Source organism: Anolis carolinensis, chromosome 5 (genome assembly GCF_035594765.1).
Source record: "Anolis carolinensis isolate JA03-04 chromosome 5, rAnoCar3.1.pri, whole genome shotgun sequence".
NCBI lineage: Eukaryota > Metazoa > Chordata > Lepidosauria > Squamata > Dactyloidae > Anolis > Anolis carolinensis.
Genome location: NC_085845.1, coordinates 30,432,943 through 30,446,492, shown reverse-complemented (window position 1 = coordinate 30,446,492; position 13,550 = coordinate 30,432,943). Strand labels below are relative to the sequence as shown.

Below are 13,550 nucleotides of genomic sequence, written 5' to 3'. Positions count from 1 at the left end.
AGAAACCTGCCACAACATGAACTCGGGCAAATTTGCTGGTTTTATGATGCTATAAACATCCTCATCTCTCAATTGCCATTCAAATAGTATGCTTCCCTACTGGAGAATATTCCTCCCTAAGATTCAGACTAGCATTTATTGATGGGTAACTCATTTCATGCAATTCAGTTTGGAATGTGTTTGCACAGCCTTTCTATTTGGTCATCTGCCACCAGTAATATATGTGCTTTATTTTTGACAACTTTAGACCTTCCTGCACTTAAAAAGACCAACACACAAAGTCAAAATTTTAAAAAAATCAGTCAAAAGTCCTCAGTCTGACTTATAGAATTATAGAATGCAAGGGACTACAAGAGCCATCTATTCGAGTCCCCTTCCATGCAGACATACATGCTCAAATTAGTGATCATCTTCAAGTTTCCTGTTGATTTATTGTGACTCCATGGATTTCATGGGGTTTCCTTCGGCAAGGGTGATTCCTCCCTTTCCTACCTAGTGATTTATTTTATTTCATGTTAAAAGCATTGCATAAATAGATAAGTTTAAAACTGATAAAATAAAGGAATCACAAGCTGCTGAATAGTTTTAGACCAAAAATGGACAACAGCGACTGTATTGTCTATAGCTTTAAATAGTTCTTCCTCTGTGCATGAGGCAGGGCATTGTGGGCAAGCATATAGATGCTGAGTTGTTTGTTCTGCTCCACAGTCACACAAGGTGGAGGATTCTTCTTCTTGTTGTTTATTCGTTCAATTGCTTCCGACTCTTCATGACCTCATGGACCAGCCCACACCACCCCCATCTCCTTCAAAATCAACCCAGTAACTTCAAGGATACCATCCATCCATCTTACCCTTGGTTGGCCCTTCTTCTTCTTTCCTTCCATTTTCCCCAGCATCATTATCTTCTCCACTTTCCTGTCTTCGCATTATGTGGCCAAAGTACTTCATCTTTGCCTCTAATATTTTTTCTTCTAGGTAATGTCATTTTGCCAGGTTGTGTTTTGATCTACAAACACTGCTTCTGAGTCTAGTGATAAATAAGGATTGACTTTATTGTCTACATTCATTTACTCCTATCTGCATGGATCTTCTGAATGGAGCTGCTAAATTTTACTTTTTCAGATTACAAATCCCAGAATCCCCAACTAGGTTTTGTTGGCCTTTTACAAAATAATTTTCCTGAATAATTGTGCTTCCAATATAGTAATATTTCTTCATTGATCACAATGTATTATTTTATTGCTGTTACCTGACCAAGCTCTTTGGATTGAGAGATCTAACATATAAACTAGATAATAAGACTTGTGGCTGTAGGGTCATTCATTTCCTTTTTCAAAATATTTTTAAATCAGATTTCCAGTAGACAAGACAGCCTGCCTTGGGTATTTGTACAAATTTAAGCATGCTCTTAATTTCAACAACATAATGTTTATTTAAAATGCCTACAGGAAGTCATTAATCCATATGAATGTTAAGGTCTGGAGCTGATAAATATGAAAACAATACTAAACAATTCTTCATGTCATCTTTCAAAGTGACTCTTTTAGCATTCCATCCTATGGAGGAAAATTTCAAGTTTGAACTGACTCAGTTGTTTGCCCACATCACATTAGTGCCAGAGACCTGGGCTATTTGTTAAGCACACCCAATGGCTTAGGCAAAGTACTTTCCAGACTCGAAGAGCTGGTGTGGAACCCAAAGTATGCTTTAATCCAATTCTCATTTTCATGTCACAAAAGGTGCTATTGGAATGATTGCCATTTGCAGGAAAAAAAGTAGAAGGTGAATACAATTAAAAGCTGAACCTCTAATCCACATTGCCTATGGCTTAGAGCTGGAGCCAAAAGAAATATTGTCTTAACAGGTACATTTCCCCCGGAGGGCAAAGCACACCCTCGACCACCTAGGAGGTAAGATGAAGAGATAATACGAGGTTCGGTTGTATTGGTGGCCAGCAGATTGTGCCTTGGCTGCTGTGGCTGACAGAAGAGCATAGAATTAATGGGTGGCAAAGGGGAAACTCAGCATTCTGAGAGTAGGTGGGGTCAGCATTGTGGCAAAACCAAACCCTGTGCATTTTCCAGCTCCAGCCGCCAAGTCACACAGGGCTACGTGAGAAAATCTAGGCATGACTCACTGACATTTGTGCACAGAGACCTTTCAAAAGTGATTGAAGGGCCCTCTGAGCAGCAAAAGCAATAATTAGACTAATTGACACTAAGAGGGCATGACTCAGTCCTTGCAAAATCACTTGGCATTATGTCTTAGCTACCTGAAAAATCTCAATCTCTCTCTCTCTCTCTCTCTCTCTCTCTCTCTCTCTCTGTGTGTGTGTGTGTGTGTGTGTGTATGTGAAAGAGAGCACTTTAAAAAACAGGAAAGAAAATGAAGACCTACAGTATTAGTTATACTCTGGAAAGAGAAAGTATTGCAGTGCTTTAATATTTGGGAAACACATGTTTGGTTAAAAACACACGCACACATTTTGTAACTAATTTTGCCAAGCCCGTATGATTGCTAAGCTTGCAAATATAGGACCTCATCACATTTGACCTTTTCAGCGTCTTAGGATGCCTCCAAGATGCTGGGAGGATGGGACCTGCTGATGACACACATCAGATGATGCACAGCTACTTCCAGCAGGGCTCCATCCTCAAGAGTCCTGGCAGCATCCTACAATGGAGCCATGAGAACACGAGAGACTTCCTGTGTTCTCATAGGACAAGCTGGGAAAATCATGGAGGGAAGCTGGGTGGTGAGTTTCCCCCCATGGGATGGGGAAGGGGGTGATGCGGGCAATGCGGGGTTCAGAGTGGTGGTTTTTTCCATGGCTTGCCGGATTTGTCCCACTGCCCCATGGATGCCCCCACTTTTCCCTAGCTTGAGGACCTCCATCTAATGAGGTCCTAAGTCAGTATTCCAAAAGATCATTATTCCTCATTCGGTACATATTAATTAAATCTCATAACTTTTCACAATCCTAAGGCAAACCTATTATAGGAGCTTCTTGGCAAGATTTGTTCAGAGCAGGTTTGTCATTTGCTTTCCTCTGAGGCTGGGAGACTGTGATTTACTTACTCCTTTTGTGGCTGAATCTGGTCTCCTGACATCCTAGTCCAATACTCAATAGTATACTGACTCTCAGGGTTTATTTTAGGGTCAAATCATTTATAATGGTTTATAGCACTGGTTCTCAACCTGTGGGTCCCCAGATGTTTCCTTCAACTCCCAGAAATCCTAACAGCTGGTAAACTGGCTGGGATATCTGGTAGTTGTAGGCCAAAACACCTGGGGACCCACAGGTTGAGAACCACTGGTTTATATCAATTGCAAACAAAGCCTAGTTCTGGGACTAGATGTACCCTTTTCAGACTTTCCAGCCAAAAGAAAGGGTGAATGACCTGTGCTGGAGCACTGACTCACCCCATAAATAGATTGCAATCTTCTCTGCACTTTTAATATTTAAAAGCCCCTGTTTTTCAAAACTAAGGGCCCATTATGGGTTGGCTATTTCACTTAGATGAGAGTCTTTAAGGGAATTTCGTAGCCAACACAATTAAATATGTGAGTACAACAGGACAAAATGAATCCAATAGTTAGTACATTCCATAGGAAGAAATCCCAGAACAAATATATGATGAATGATAGCAGGCTGCTAGTATAGTGCAGTGCGTTTTCCCTGGATCAACTGAACCTAAAGAAAGCATAAGTTACTTCCCCGTAGTGCTAGGTAGTGCATACACTAAATCAAATGGATTGGAGACATATGGTTTGAAACTTACTGAAGATAATATGGATCTTATTTCAGTGACAAGTATCTCCCATTTATCTCCCATACATTTGCTTTTAAATGAAATTAGCAAAAATCTAAGATGATGGAGGGAATATGGTAGATTACAAAAGTGCAAAGATCTGCTTCCTTATAATGATTTAAAAAAAAATAGAAGTGGCTGAAATTAGAGGCTACTTGGAAAAAATACAACTTTATCTTGTACTTCAGCTGTTTGTGTCTATGCAACAGCAGTATTTGCAAAATGTTTTGAAAATGCCTGAACAAGTTCATTTTAGATGATAGTCACCACAGTGTGAACAAAAATCAACATCTAAAATAGTTTCTTCAGAAAAGTGATTACAGATTGCAGCAAAAACAGCTTCCGTGTACATGGGATCACAGTGCTTAGGTGTGAAAACAGCTGCAATAGGACTAGACAAGCTCAACGTTACTACATTGAAACTGAAGTCAGATTTGTCCAGGCTTAGAATGGAGCCACACTGAATATTTAATGGGGATTTTAACTATGACTAATTTAATGCTCATTGGTTTCAACGAGACTTCTGTAAGCATAACTACATCTGCATCCAACTTATTGGTATCCAAATTTGAATGAAGTTGTGATGAACATTTTCCTTATTGTCTGAAGAAAATTTACAGATTACACAATAAAAAATATGGAACCTAAGTTTGGGCCTCTAGATGTTGCTGAAGTAGTACTCTCATTATACAGTATTTCACCATTAGCCAAGATAGCTCAGATGGATTCAAACTGGGGCTTAACAGCATCCAAATGTCTGCATGATTCTGCATCCCATCTTTTTCTTATTCATGTCCCTTCAATGCTGGATGCCAAGGACTGGTTCAACACTATATGCTTTACAATGAGTTAAGCAACATGTGGCACTTCAGATGTGTTTGCACTGCTATTCCCTAATGAACTGGCAACATTCCTCTTCGTAAAAATAGCCTAGAGTCTGATTTTAAAAACTTCTCTTTTTGTTTCAGCAAGTAACTATGTGAAAATGTGATGGTCTGCTTTTACTACAGTTTCTAATGTTATGTTTTTAAATGCTTTATACTGTTTTAAAGCATTGGTGTTGTTTTATTCGGAACTGGCTGTAGCTCCAAATCTATTCTTTTGGTGCTGATAAACTTTATTGGTGGTAAACCATCACTGGATGGCACACAGCAGACAAGCATCCCCACCCTTTTGTTGTCCAGCATCTCATCACAGCCAATGGCAAAACTGGGACCCCGAAACAAATTCCATACAGATTTATCTATTGATTACCAATCAAAATCAAATCCTTGTTGCTGGACATATGGGAAGTCCTTGGGTATCACAAACAGTAACGTTAAGAGAGGATGGGCTTCCAAGGGTGCATAAAACAGAAGTAGAGAAAGGAAATCAAACTGTCCCAACATGATCTATTTCCCCTCAATAGCAATGAGAATTTTATAAGCTGGTTAGCAAGAGAGAAAAAAATCACTTGCCTAATTGGTTCTCAGTTGCAGACTGAATGCAGAAAGTATTCAACCAGGTCATTAATATAAGTTAACATTTTCACGTTACTGGAAAGTTATCATCATTCGGACATCATGCTAACAAGGATTGTAAACGTATATGTCTGGTGGATGATGCCCAGCTGACTTGAGATATTTTGACTTAGTAGCCTACTTATCACTTCTTTTATTACTAATTTTAATTGGTGCGCCTTGTTTAGATTCATGTATGAGCCCTCTTGAATCCGATGAGGGAGAAAAGTATTATACAGGCAGTCCCCAAGTTATGAACCAGATAGGTTCTGTAGTAGGTTTGTTCTTAAGTTGAATTTCTATGTATGTTGGAACAGGTACGTGTATGTATGTATGTGTGTGTTAGCATAGGGAAAAGTTAACTTCCCTGTGGTGTTTGTTTTGATGTCTGTGCTATCAAAGAATTTCACCTCACTTTCTGTCTCTGTGATAATTGGATTTTGAATGTTTTGGCTTGTTGTGGAAACACGGATTGGTGATAAAGCTTCAGTGGAGACACCTTTTCCCCATGAAAACTCTTTCAGGAGTGAAGTTTCCTTCCAAGGGGAAGCTTTCCCTCACTTCCTGTTGTCTCACTCCTGTTCTCAACTATAAATCGTTTGTAAGTCAAATGTTTGTTACTTGGGGACTACCTTTATAAGTAAAATAAAATACTCATATGAAATAGTCACCAATTGGCCAAAACTGACATTAAATTTAGGAACTATTATTTCATTACGTACTGCAATTTTTAAATAAAACAACAACAACCTGCAAACTATGGCAAAAAGTAAGATTTATATATTATTATAGTATTTATATATATTTATTACCTTACAACCTCTGAGGATGCCTGCCATAGATGTGGGCTAAACGGCAGGAGAGAATACTTCTGGAACATGGTCACACAGCCCGAAAGACATACAACAACCCTAAGATTTATATATTTATCATTACACTATGGGAAAAGGTAAGATTTATATTATTCATTTATTACTTTGACCCTCCAACTGTTTAAAGGCATTTACAAGAAGCTCTAAGGTTTGAGCCTCTGCCACTTAATAGATATGTTGCCCTGTGCTTGTATCAAATGCAAGTCAGAACAGCCATGTATCAAAGTTGATTTATTTATTGAAAGGAGTTTAAATCAGTAGTTTAAATTGGCTTGAAAAAATGATCTTTTCTCAACACAATTCTCAAGATAAAAATTCAAACATAAAAATAAAACACAGTTGGCAGCATAAAAATAGTATAGCAACATGGAAAGCCCTGCTTGTAAAAGATTAGAAAATATCATGAAATATTTTCTTCCATCACAAATGATCACTAGAGGTCACCCCAGCTACTCCAGCACAATTCTGGCATCCCTGGCAGCATTGTAAAATATTTTGTAAAACAGAGACATCACTATATTCACAACAACTTTGATAAAAGGAACTTTTATCACCAGAGATATATCAAAATTGCTGAGCTCGGAAACCTTTTTGAACTACAAGTCCCAAGCACCACCCAGCATAGCCAATGTCTGAGAGTCTGGGAGCTGTACTCTAAACAAGTAATTTTTCCAAGCTCTGGTGATACTAATAATGATCTGCTAAAAATAACTAAACCCAGTATCCTGTATCAGAATCTGAAGAGAGATTGGCACTCTCTCCAAAGCCAGACACAGAATATACAGAGGGAGGAATGTTGTTATATGGCACTAGGGATGCCAGAAAGGTGTATACTGGGTTCACTTGTGCATGAAACGCCACACTCATATGCCCTTGATGAACATGGTTGTGTGAATATGATCGTATTTTATGTGTGGAAATTCTACTAGTCTAAATATTCTGCATATAGCACGATCCCGTATCGGTACAGGATGCTTTCCTGGACTTTGCGTGGATACACAAAACTGCGGTAATAGTGAACTCTATTGAAGTGAAGGGCCTCCAGACCAAGAATACAATCAAATCACACTGGAAACCTAGAAAATGTCTGGAGAAGCCATGTTTTATCATACATGGATAAATCAAACCACTGATTGATAGGGGGGGGGGTCATATTGTATATCAGTGGTGTCCAATCTTTGGTCCTCCAGGTGCCATGAGCCCTGGTCAACTTGTCCAATAGTCAGAAATTCTGGGAGTTGAAGTTCAAAACACATGGGGCACCAACTGCTATATATCATGTAAAAGAAATAAATCAAGGAATACCTCAGACACAAATGAGACCTAACAAAAAGAAAAAAAAATGGACTGTATAATGTTTTAGTCAAAGGACAATATAACTGCTTAAAAGACCAGCTTTCAAATCCTTCTTCTCTGTTCACTCTTTCACATTACTTAACTTCATGAGTAAACACAGCAAGAATGGGCAAGTGTGAAGTGCTTTACCAGGATAGATTAATCCCAAGCAAAATTAAAATTGGTCTAGTCTTTTGTCGAGGGATTCACACAATTTCTTTAGATTCTCCTGTAGTCTTATGTGGATATTTTTTTTTGTCTATTTTCAGTTTTTAGGAAATCATTTTCAATTACTGACAATTACATGATTACTTTGATGGACTGTTTCTTTGCCTTCCTTATGATGGTGGATTTAGAATGTATCCTATATAGTGAGAGTAAGTACTGTATTTATTATACATTGTTGATACTAATGTCACTTTCAAAACTTATTTTTAAAACAAGTTTCAAGATGGTATTTTTAAAAACAGATTAAACAAATTCTGTTTTTCATTATTACCAGACACATGGAAATATATATTGGCTAGACTGAGTGACTAAAGAACCAGTGGGGCGTAGTAGTTTGAGTGCTTGTCTATGACTCTGGAAGCTCATACATGGAAACCAAATGGATGGTCATAATGTGTATCTACACCAGGGGTCCCCAAACTAAAGTCTATGGGTCGGATCCTCCCCCCCAAGAGCAAATTAAGCTGGACTTGATTGCTATACTGAATTTTAGCTAACAATAACAATGTAGCCACTGTTGCATTTTGAAACATGAAACAAATCTTTATAGCCTATATACACACACACACACACATACAGTAGAGTCTCACTTATCCAAGCTAAACGGGCCAGCAGAAGCCTAGATAAGCGAATATCTTGGATAATAAGGAGGGATTAAGGAAAAGCCTATTAAACATCAAATAAGGTTATGATTTTATGATTTTAAGCACCAAAACATCATGTTATACAACAAATTTGACAGAAAAAGTAGTTGAATACGCAGTAATGTTATGTTGTAATTACTGTATTTACGAATTTAGCACCAAAACATCATGATATATTGAAAACATTGACTACAAAAATGGCTTGGATAATCAAGAGACTCGGATAAGTGAGACTCTACTGTAATATATATCCACGAATATACTTTTGTTCTTGTGAATGTCATGTAAACCAGGAAGTGCCACCTGTTTTCCATGAAATGATGATTTTGGTTTCTATACTTAGTTGCTCATTTCAGCTTAAGATTGAATAATATTTGGAGATAAAATTAAGTAATTATTTTTTCTTATTTCATCCCCAACCATCCTGACCATATTCTGAAAAAATTGAGAAAGTCCTTCTTGTTATTCTAGTTTTTTTTTTAGAGATCAGTGGCAGACAGAGTTTTGAGATCTCAAGGCTCCTTTTCTCCAATTCCAAGCTCTGCACCTTTTCTTGATGACACAACTAGGTCAGATATGGGAACCGTTTGGCCTCCCAGATGCTATATTTTCACTATACTGACTTGGGAATTTCTTCACATAGTCCTTTTGGGCTATCCTGTTGCGCCATCAATCGCTGCCAAAAGGGACGTGGGGTGACTTGTGGCACCCTGTATGTCCTCCCTCCTCCCCTCATCACATGGAGAGGACAGAAGAGGGTGCTTTGGCACCTTTTCCCTTCCCCTATCAGACATTGCCCCGCTGCCTTTTCTGTCATCACACAGAAAAAAGGGGAGGAAAACGTGCTCCATTGGAGCTACCCAAACTACACTTTCCTCCCTGTAGTGGAGGAGAAAGTGCCTTTTGGTGCTTCTCCACTTTGGGAGGAATGTGGACAGGGCCTGCTGTGCGTCAGGCTCCATCCTTGCTGTGCATAAAAGCGGCAAAATGGGGCAAAAATGCCCCGTGTGAAGAGGCCCCAAAACTGTTGGGAATTGCAACCTAAGAACATTTGAAGGGTCATGTGATATATGCTCTTGATGTATACAGACCGAAAATTCAATGCCAAAATGATGTATGATTGGAAACTGTAGCCATATGTTTCTTTTGTGTGAATCACAGTAATATTTCAACACATTTGGTTGTTGTTGTTTACTGTTGTCCTCATATATGCTTTCAGCTTATGCCAAGCTCATCCTAGGGTTATATTCTGAGGAGGTTCACCATTATCTCCCACTGAGGCTGAGAGATTTTGATTTGCCTAAGGTTATCTAATATGTTTTCATAGCTGAAAGGGAATTTGAATCTGGTCTTTCAGAGTCCTGGCGTAGAACTACACTGCTGTTTGACACTAATTTAATGGCCGTGGCTCAACACTATGGAATTCTGAGATCTGTAATTTAGTAAAACACTAGGCAATGGTAGAGAAGGCTACAGACCTTGTAAAACTAGAACTCCTGTGATTTCATAACATTAAGCCATGGCAATTAAAGTGATGTCAAACTGCATTGATTCTACAGTGCAGATGCAGCTGTGGTCCAACACTCAGACCACGACATCATGCTGGTTTGAGTTTTAAAACACATTTCCATAATCATTTCTTTCCTTGAACATCCCTTTGAATCATAGAATCATAGAATAATAGAGTTGAAAGAGACCACATGGGCCATCTAGTCCAACCCCCTGAAATGCAGAAAAAGCACAATCAAAGCACCCCCAACAGATGGCCATCCACCCTCTGTTTAAAAACTTCCAAAGAAAGGAGTTTCCTTCCACCACATTCTGAGGCAGAGAGTTCCACTGCTGAACAGCTTTTACAGTCAGGAAGTTCTTCCTAATGCTCAGGCAGAATCTCCTTTCTTGTAGTTTGAACCCATTGCTCCAAGTTCTAGTTTCCAGGACAGCAGAAAACAAGCCTGGTCCTTCCTCCTTATGACAGCCTTTCAAATATTTATACATGGCTATCATATCTCCTCTCAACCTTCTCTTCTGCAGGCTAAACATACCCCCCAGCTTTGATGTAAAATGACTTATGCATGTTTCAAAGTGTTATAGGAAAAATAATCATGGATCTACCCCAAATATGTGTCTTTTTGACAAGGTCAAGCTCAGACACCCTTAAGATTGCAATACAGGTTTCACAAAGCTAAAATTCAAGTTTCCTCAGGCAGTTACAGCTGTAATTCAGCTTCAGGTTTTTGGAGGCTAGAGGTCAAGCCATTAATCAATGTGGTATAATTCACACATTCCCTTGAGAGAAGGAGAGAAAAAAGGGAAGAAAAATCAACAGGAAAACAGGTTGTGTTTCCCTCCTAATGTATGCCACAAACATTTCATTTTCTAAAATAATAATGCTTATCATAGCTCTCCAAACCGATAAGTCTGTGTGACTTTTGTTTATATGTATAGAGCCTAGTTGCAAATCTTCTTGCAGCAATGATGATCAGTTGGTTATAAACAAGCTTTTTCTTCGTGCCATTGTCAAGAGATTCTGGACTTTTAATATTGTATTGCAATCTGAAAAACTTCAGTGTAGGTTCTCCTGCAGGTACCTTATTTAAGGAAGTACTTTATGTAGCTAAGCACCTTTGTGGTTCTCCAACCATTGAACACCCAGAACACAAGTAGTTACTTTCTTGGATTACAATTCCCAGAATCCTTCCTCTAACATAGCCATTATGGAAGCTGAAGACAAAAAACTGTAACTTTCCCAAGCTCTGCTGATGCTAGTATTAAGATGTTTTCAGTACTAGATCAAACCACCCCTCAAAATCCACCTAATAAGTAGTGCAACTCACATCAACATAGCTATGTTAGCGAACAAGAAGGTGGGGTCATCTATTTTCTCATTGTATATGTAAAGTTTATGTATGTATTGCTGGAAGTGCTGCAAGAATGTCATCTGTAAGAGCCCCTTGAGAGTTTTTGGAGGTCTCTCTGGATGTCTGTTGAAGCATATTCACCTACAGGATAATAGCTGGACATATTGTCACAGACCCTTTTGGTCTCTGACAACATGGAAATGCCTATGTTGGATTGGGGGCTGAACTGTGTACAGGGTGAGTTTGGCTGTCCCCTGATGCCTATCTTTCCTTTAATTTTCAAAAGGCTGCTGGTAAAGTCTTTCATAAACAAATCTGAATCAAATGCTTTTTTGTATAAAACAATGTTATAATACCCTGATATGTTAAATAATAAACACATTTGACAAAATAACATGTTTTTGGAGGCAGGGGAAAGAACATGTAGTTTTGGTGGAGTCTTCTTTTATCTGCTGTATATAGTATTAGGGCAGCATTCTCAAATTGGGTGCTCATTGCCAGGCATCACCCACCACACAAAATGGGCTTTGGGATGATGGGAGGTATAGTCAAAGTCATCTGAAGGCCACCCATTAGGAAACAATTGTGTAAAGCTGATCTTAACCTACTGTGCTGCAGAACATTGTTTAGTTAGGAGACACTGTGAGTGTTGGTATAATGTTTGGTTACAAACTGGTGCTCTTGTATTGCCAGATAATACAACTATTCATTCAGGTTGTATGAACTGCTGTTAACTGGTGAACTGTTCTGCACAATTTTAGTTTTTCCATGGTGGATTTTTACTTCCTTGCCTGTTCGCTGAACAACTACTGCTGAATGTTACTGCCCTAATTTACTTCTAATTAGGAATTCAAAGCTTGAAGATGAATTGTTTATCAGGTGAATTAATTCTCCAAAGGCTGGTTTCTCTACATATGCACTTTACAGACATAGCCCATCTTGTAAAGATGATTTGCATATGAAGTTCATTTTTAAGCTTGGGCTTACTGTAAAATGAATTCATTTATTGCCTCTAATGATTCTGCTGCTGCTTTAAAGAGCAAAGTGAGAGAGAATCCAGTGATCCAGTCAATCAAAATGTTTTTCTGAAAATCAGAAGGTGAGGGGCATAGGAGTCTCACTAGTGCTTTCTTCTGTGTAATGGATGAATTAAACTAAACTTGGACTCCTGACACCTTTACATATAGGTCATTCTGCATAAACTAATTTATAGTATGGAACAAATGAGCAGAGGAGCCAGGAAATTTAAATGAATGACTGCTTGCTGGTTTCCTAGCCATTAGTGTTTGTTGGTATTTATTGTCAAGCCAGCTTTGATTTAGGGCAACTCTATGAATGAAAGACCTTCAGGAGACTTGGTCATTAATTGCCCTGCTCAGATCTTGCCAATTCAGGGCTGTAGCTTCCTTGAGCAAATTAATCCACCTGTAGTTCAGCCTCCCTATTTTCCTATTGTCTTGCATTTTTCCAAGCATTATCTTTTCCCCCAGTCATATTGCCTCAAGATATGTTCAGAATAAAGCAGTTTGAATTTAGTCATCTTGGCTAACATTCATTTGTTTTAGGACCCAAACATCTGTAATTTTCGCAGTCCATGGTATCAATGAGAGCCAGTGTAATGTACTGGATGGGGTGTTGGACTTTGACTCTGGAGAACAGGCTTTAAATTCCCATAAAAACCCATAGATTGACCCTAGGCAAGTCATATACTTTCAGGCCCAAAATACCCTGTAATAAGCTTGTCTAGAGCAGTGGTTCTCTACCTGAGGTCCCCAGATGGTTTTGGCCTACAACTCCCAGAAACCCCAGCCAGTTTATCAGTTGTTAGGATTTCTGGAAGTTGAAGGCTAAAAATATCTGGGGACCCTAGGTTGAGAACCACCGGTCTAGAAGTTGCCATAAGCTGGAAATAACTTGAAGGCACATAACAACATATAGTATCCATGGAACTCCTCCAGTCCCACATTTCAAATGAGTTGATTTTTTTCCTGTCATTTCTCATCACTGCCCAGCTTTCACACCAATACACAGAAGGAGTTATTATTGCACAGAAGGAGGCAATGGTAAACCAATGGTAAGTGAGCAGCCTCCAAACTGTTCATCCTGAATTCTCTCACTCATTTCCTTTGTTAGTGGATCAGAGTTATATATGCTACACAATATACCCTGTGTTTCTACAAGTTGCCTGCTTGCCTCAGGTTGGTGGAGGACACTTTCATATCATCTTTGTTGAAGCAAGTTTCAGTTACTAGCTGAGGCAGCTTAAGTGCATGAAATGAGAAGAAGAAGCCATCTTA

The 13,550-nt window shown here is 38.8% G+C and overlaps 1 long non-coding RNA gene across 1 annotated transcript in view; it reads right to left on the bottom strand.

Annotated features, from left to right (window-relative positions):
• LOC134299699 (uncharacterized) overlaps positions 1–6,209 on the bottom strand; it is a 46,462-nt gene extending 40,253 nt beyond the window's left edge. The window contains exon 1 of the long non-coding RNA XR_010006955.1: positions 6,126–6,209. This is a non-coding gene — a long non-coding RNA (uncharacterized LOC134299699). The remainder of the gene's footprint in view (positions 1–6,125) is intronic.
• Between the last annotated feature and the right edge of the window lie 7,341 nt (positions 6,210–13,550).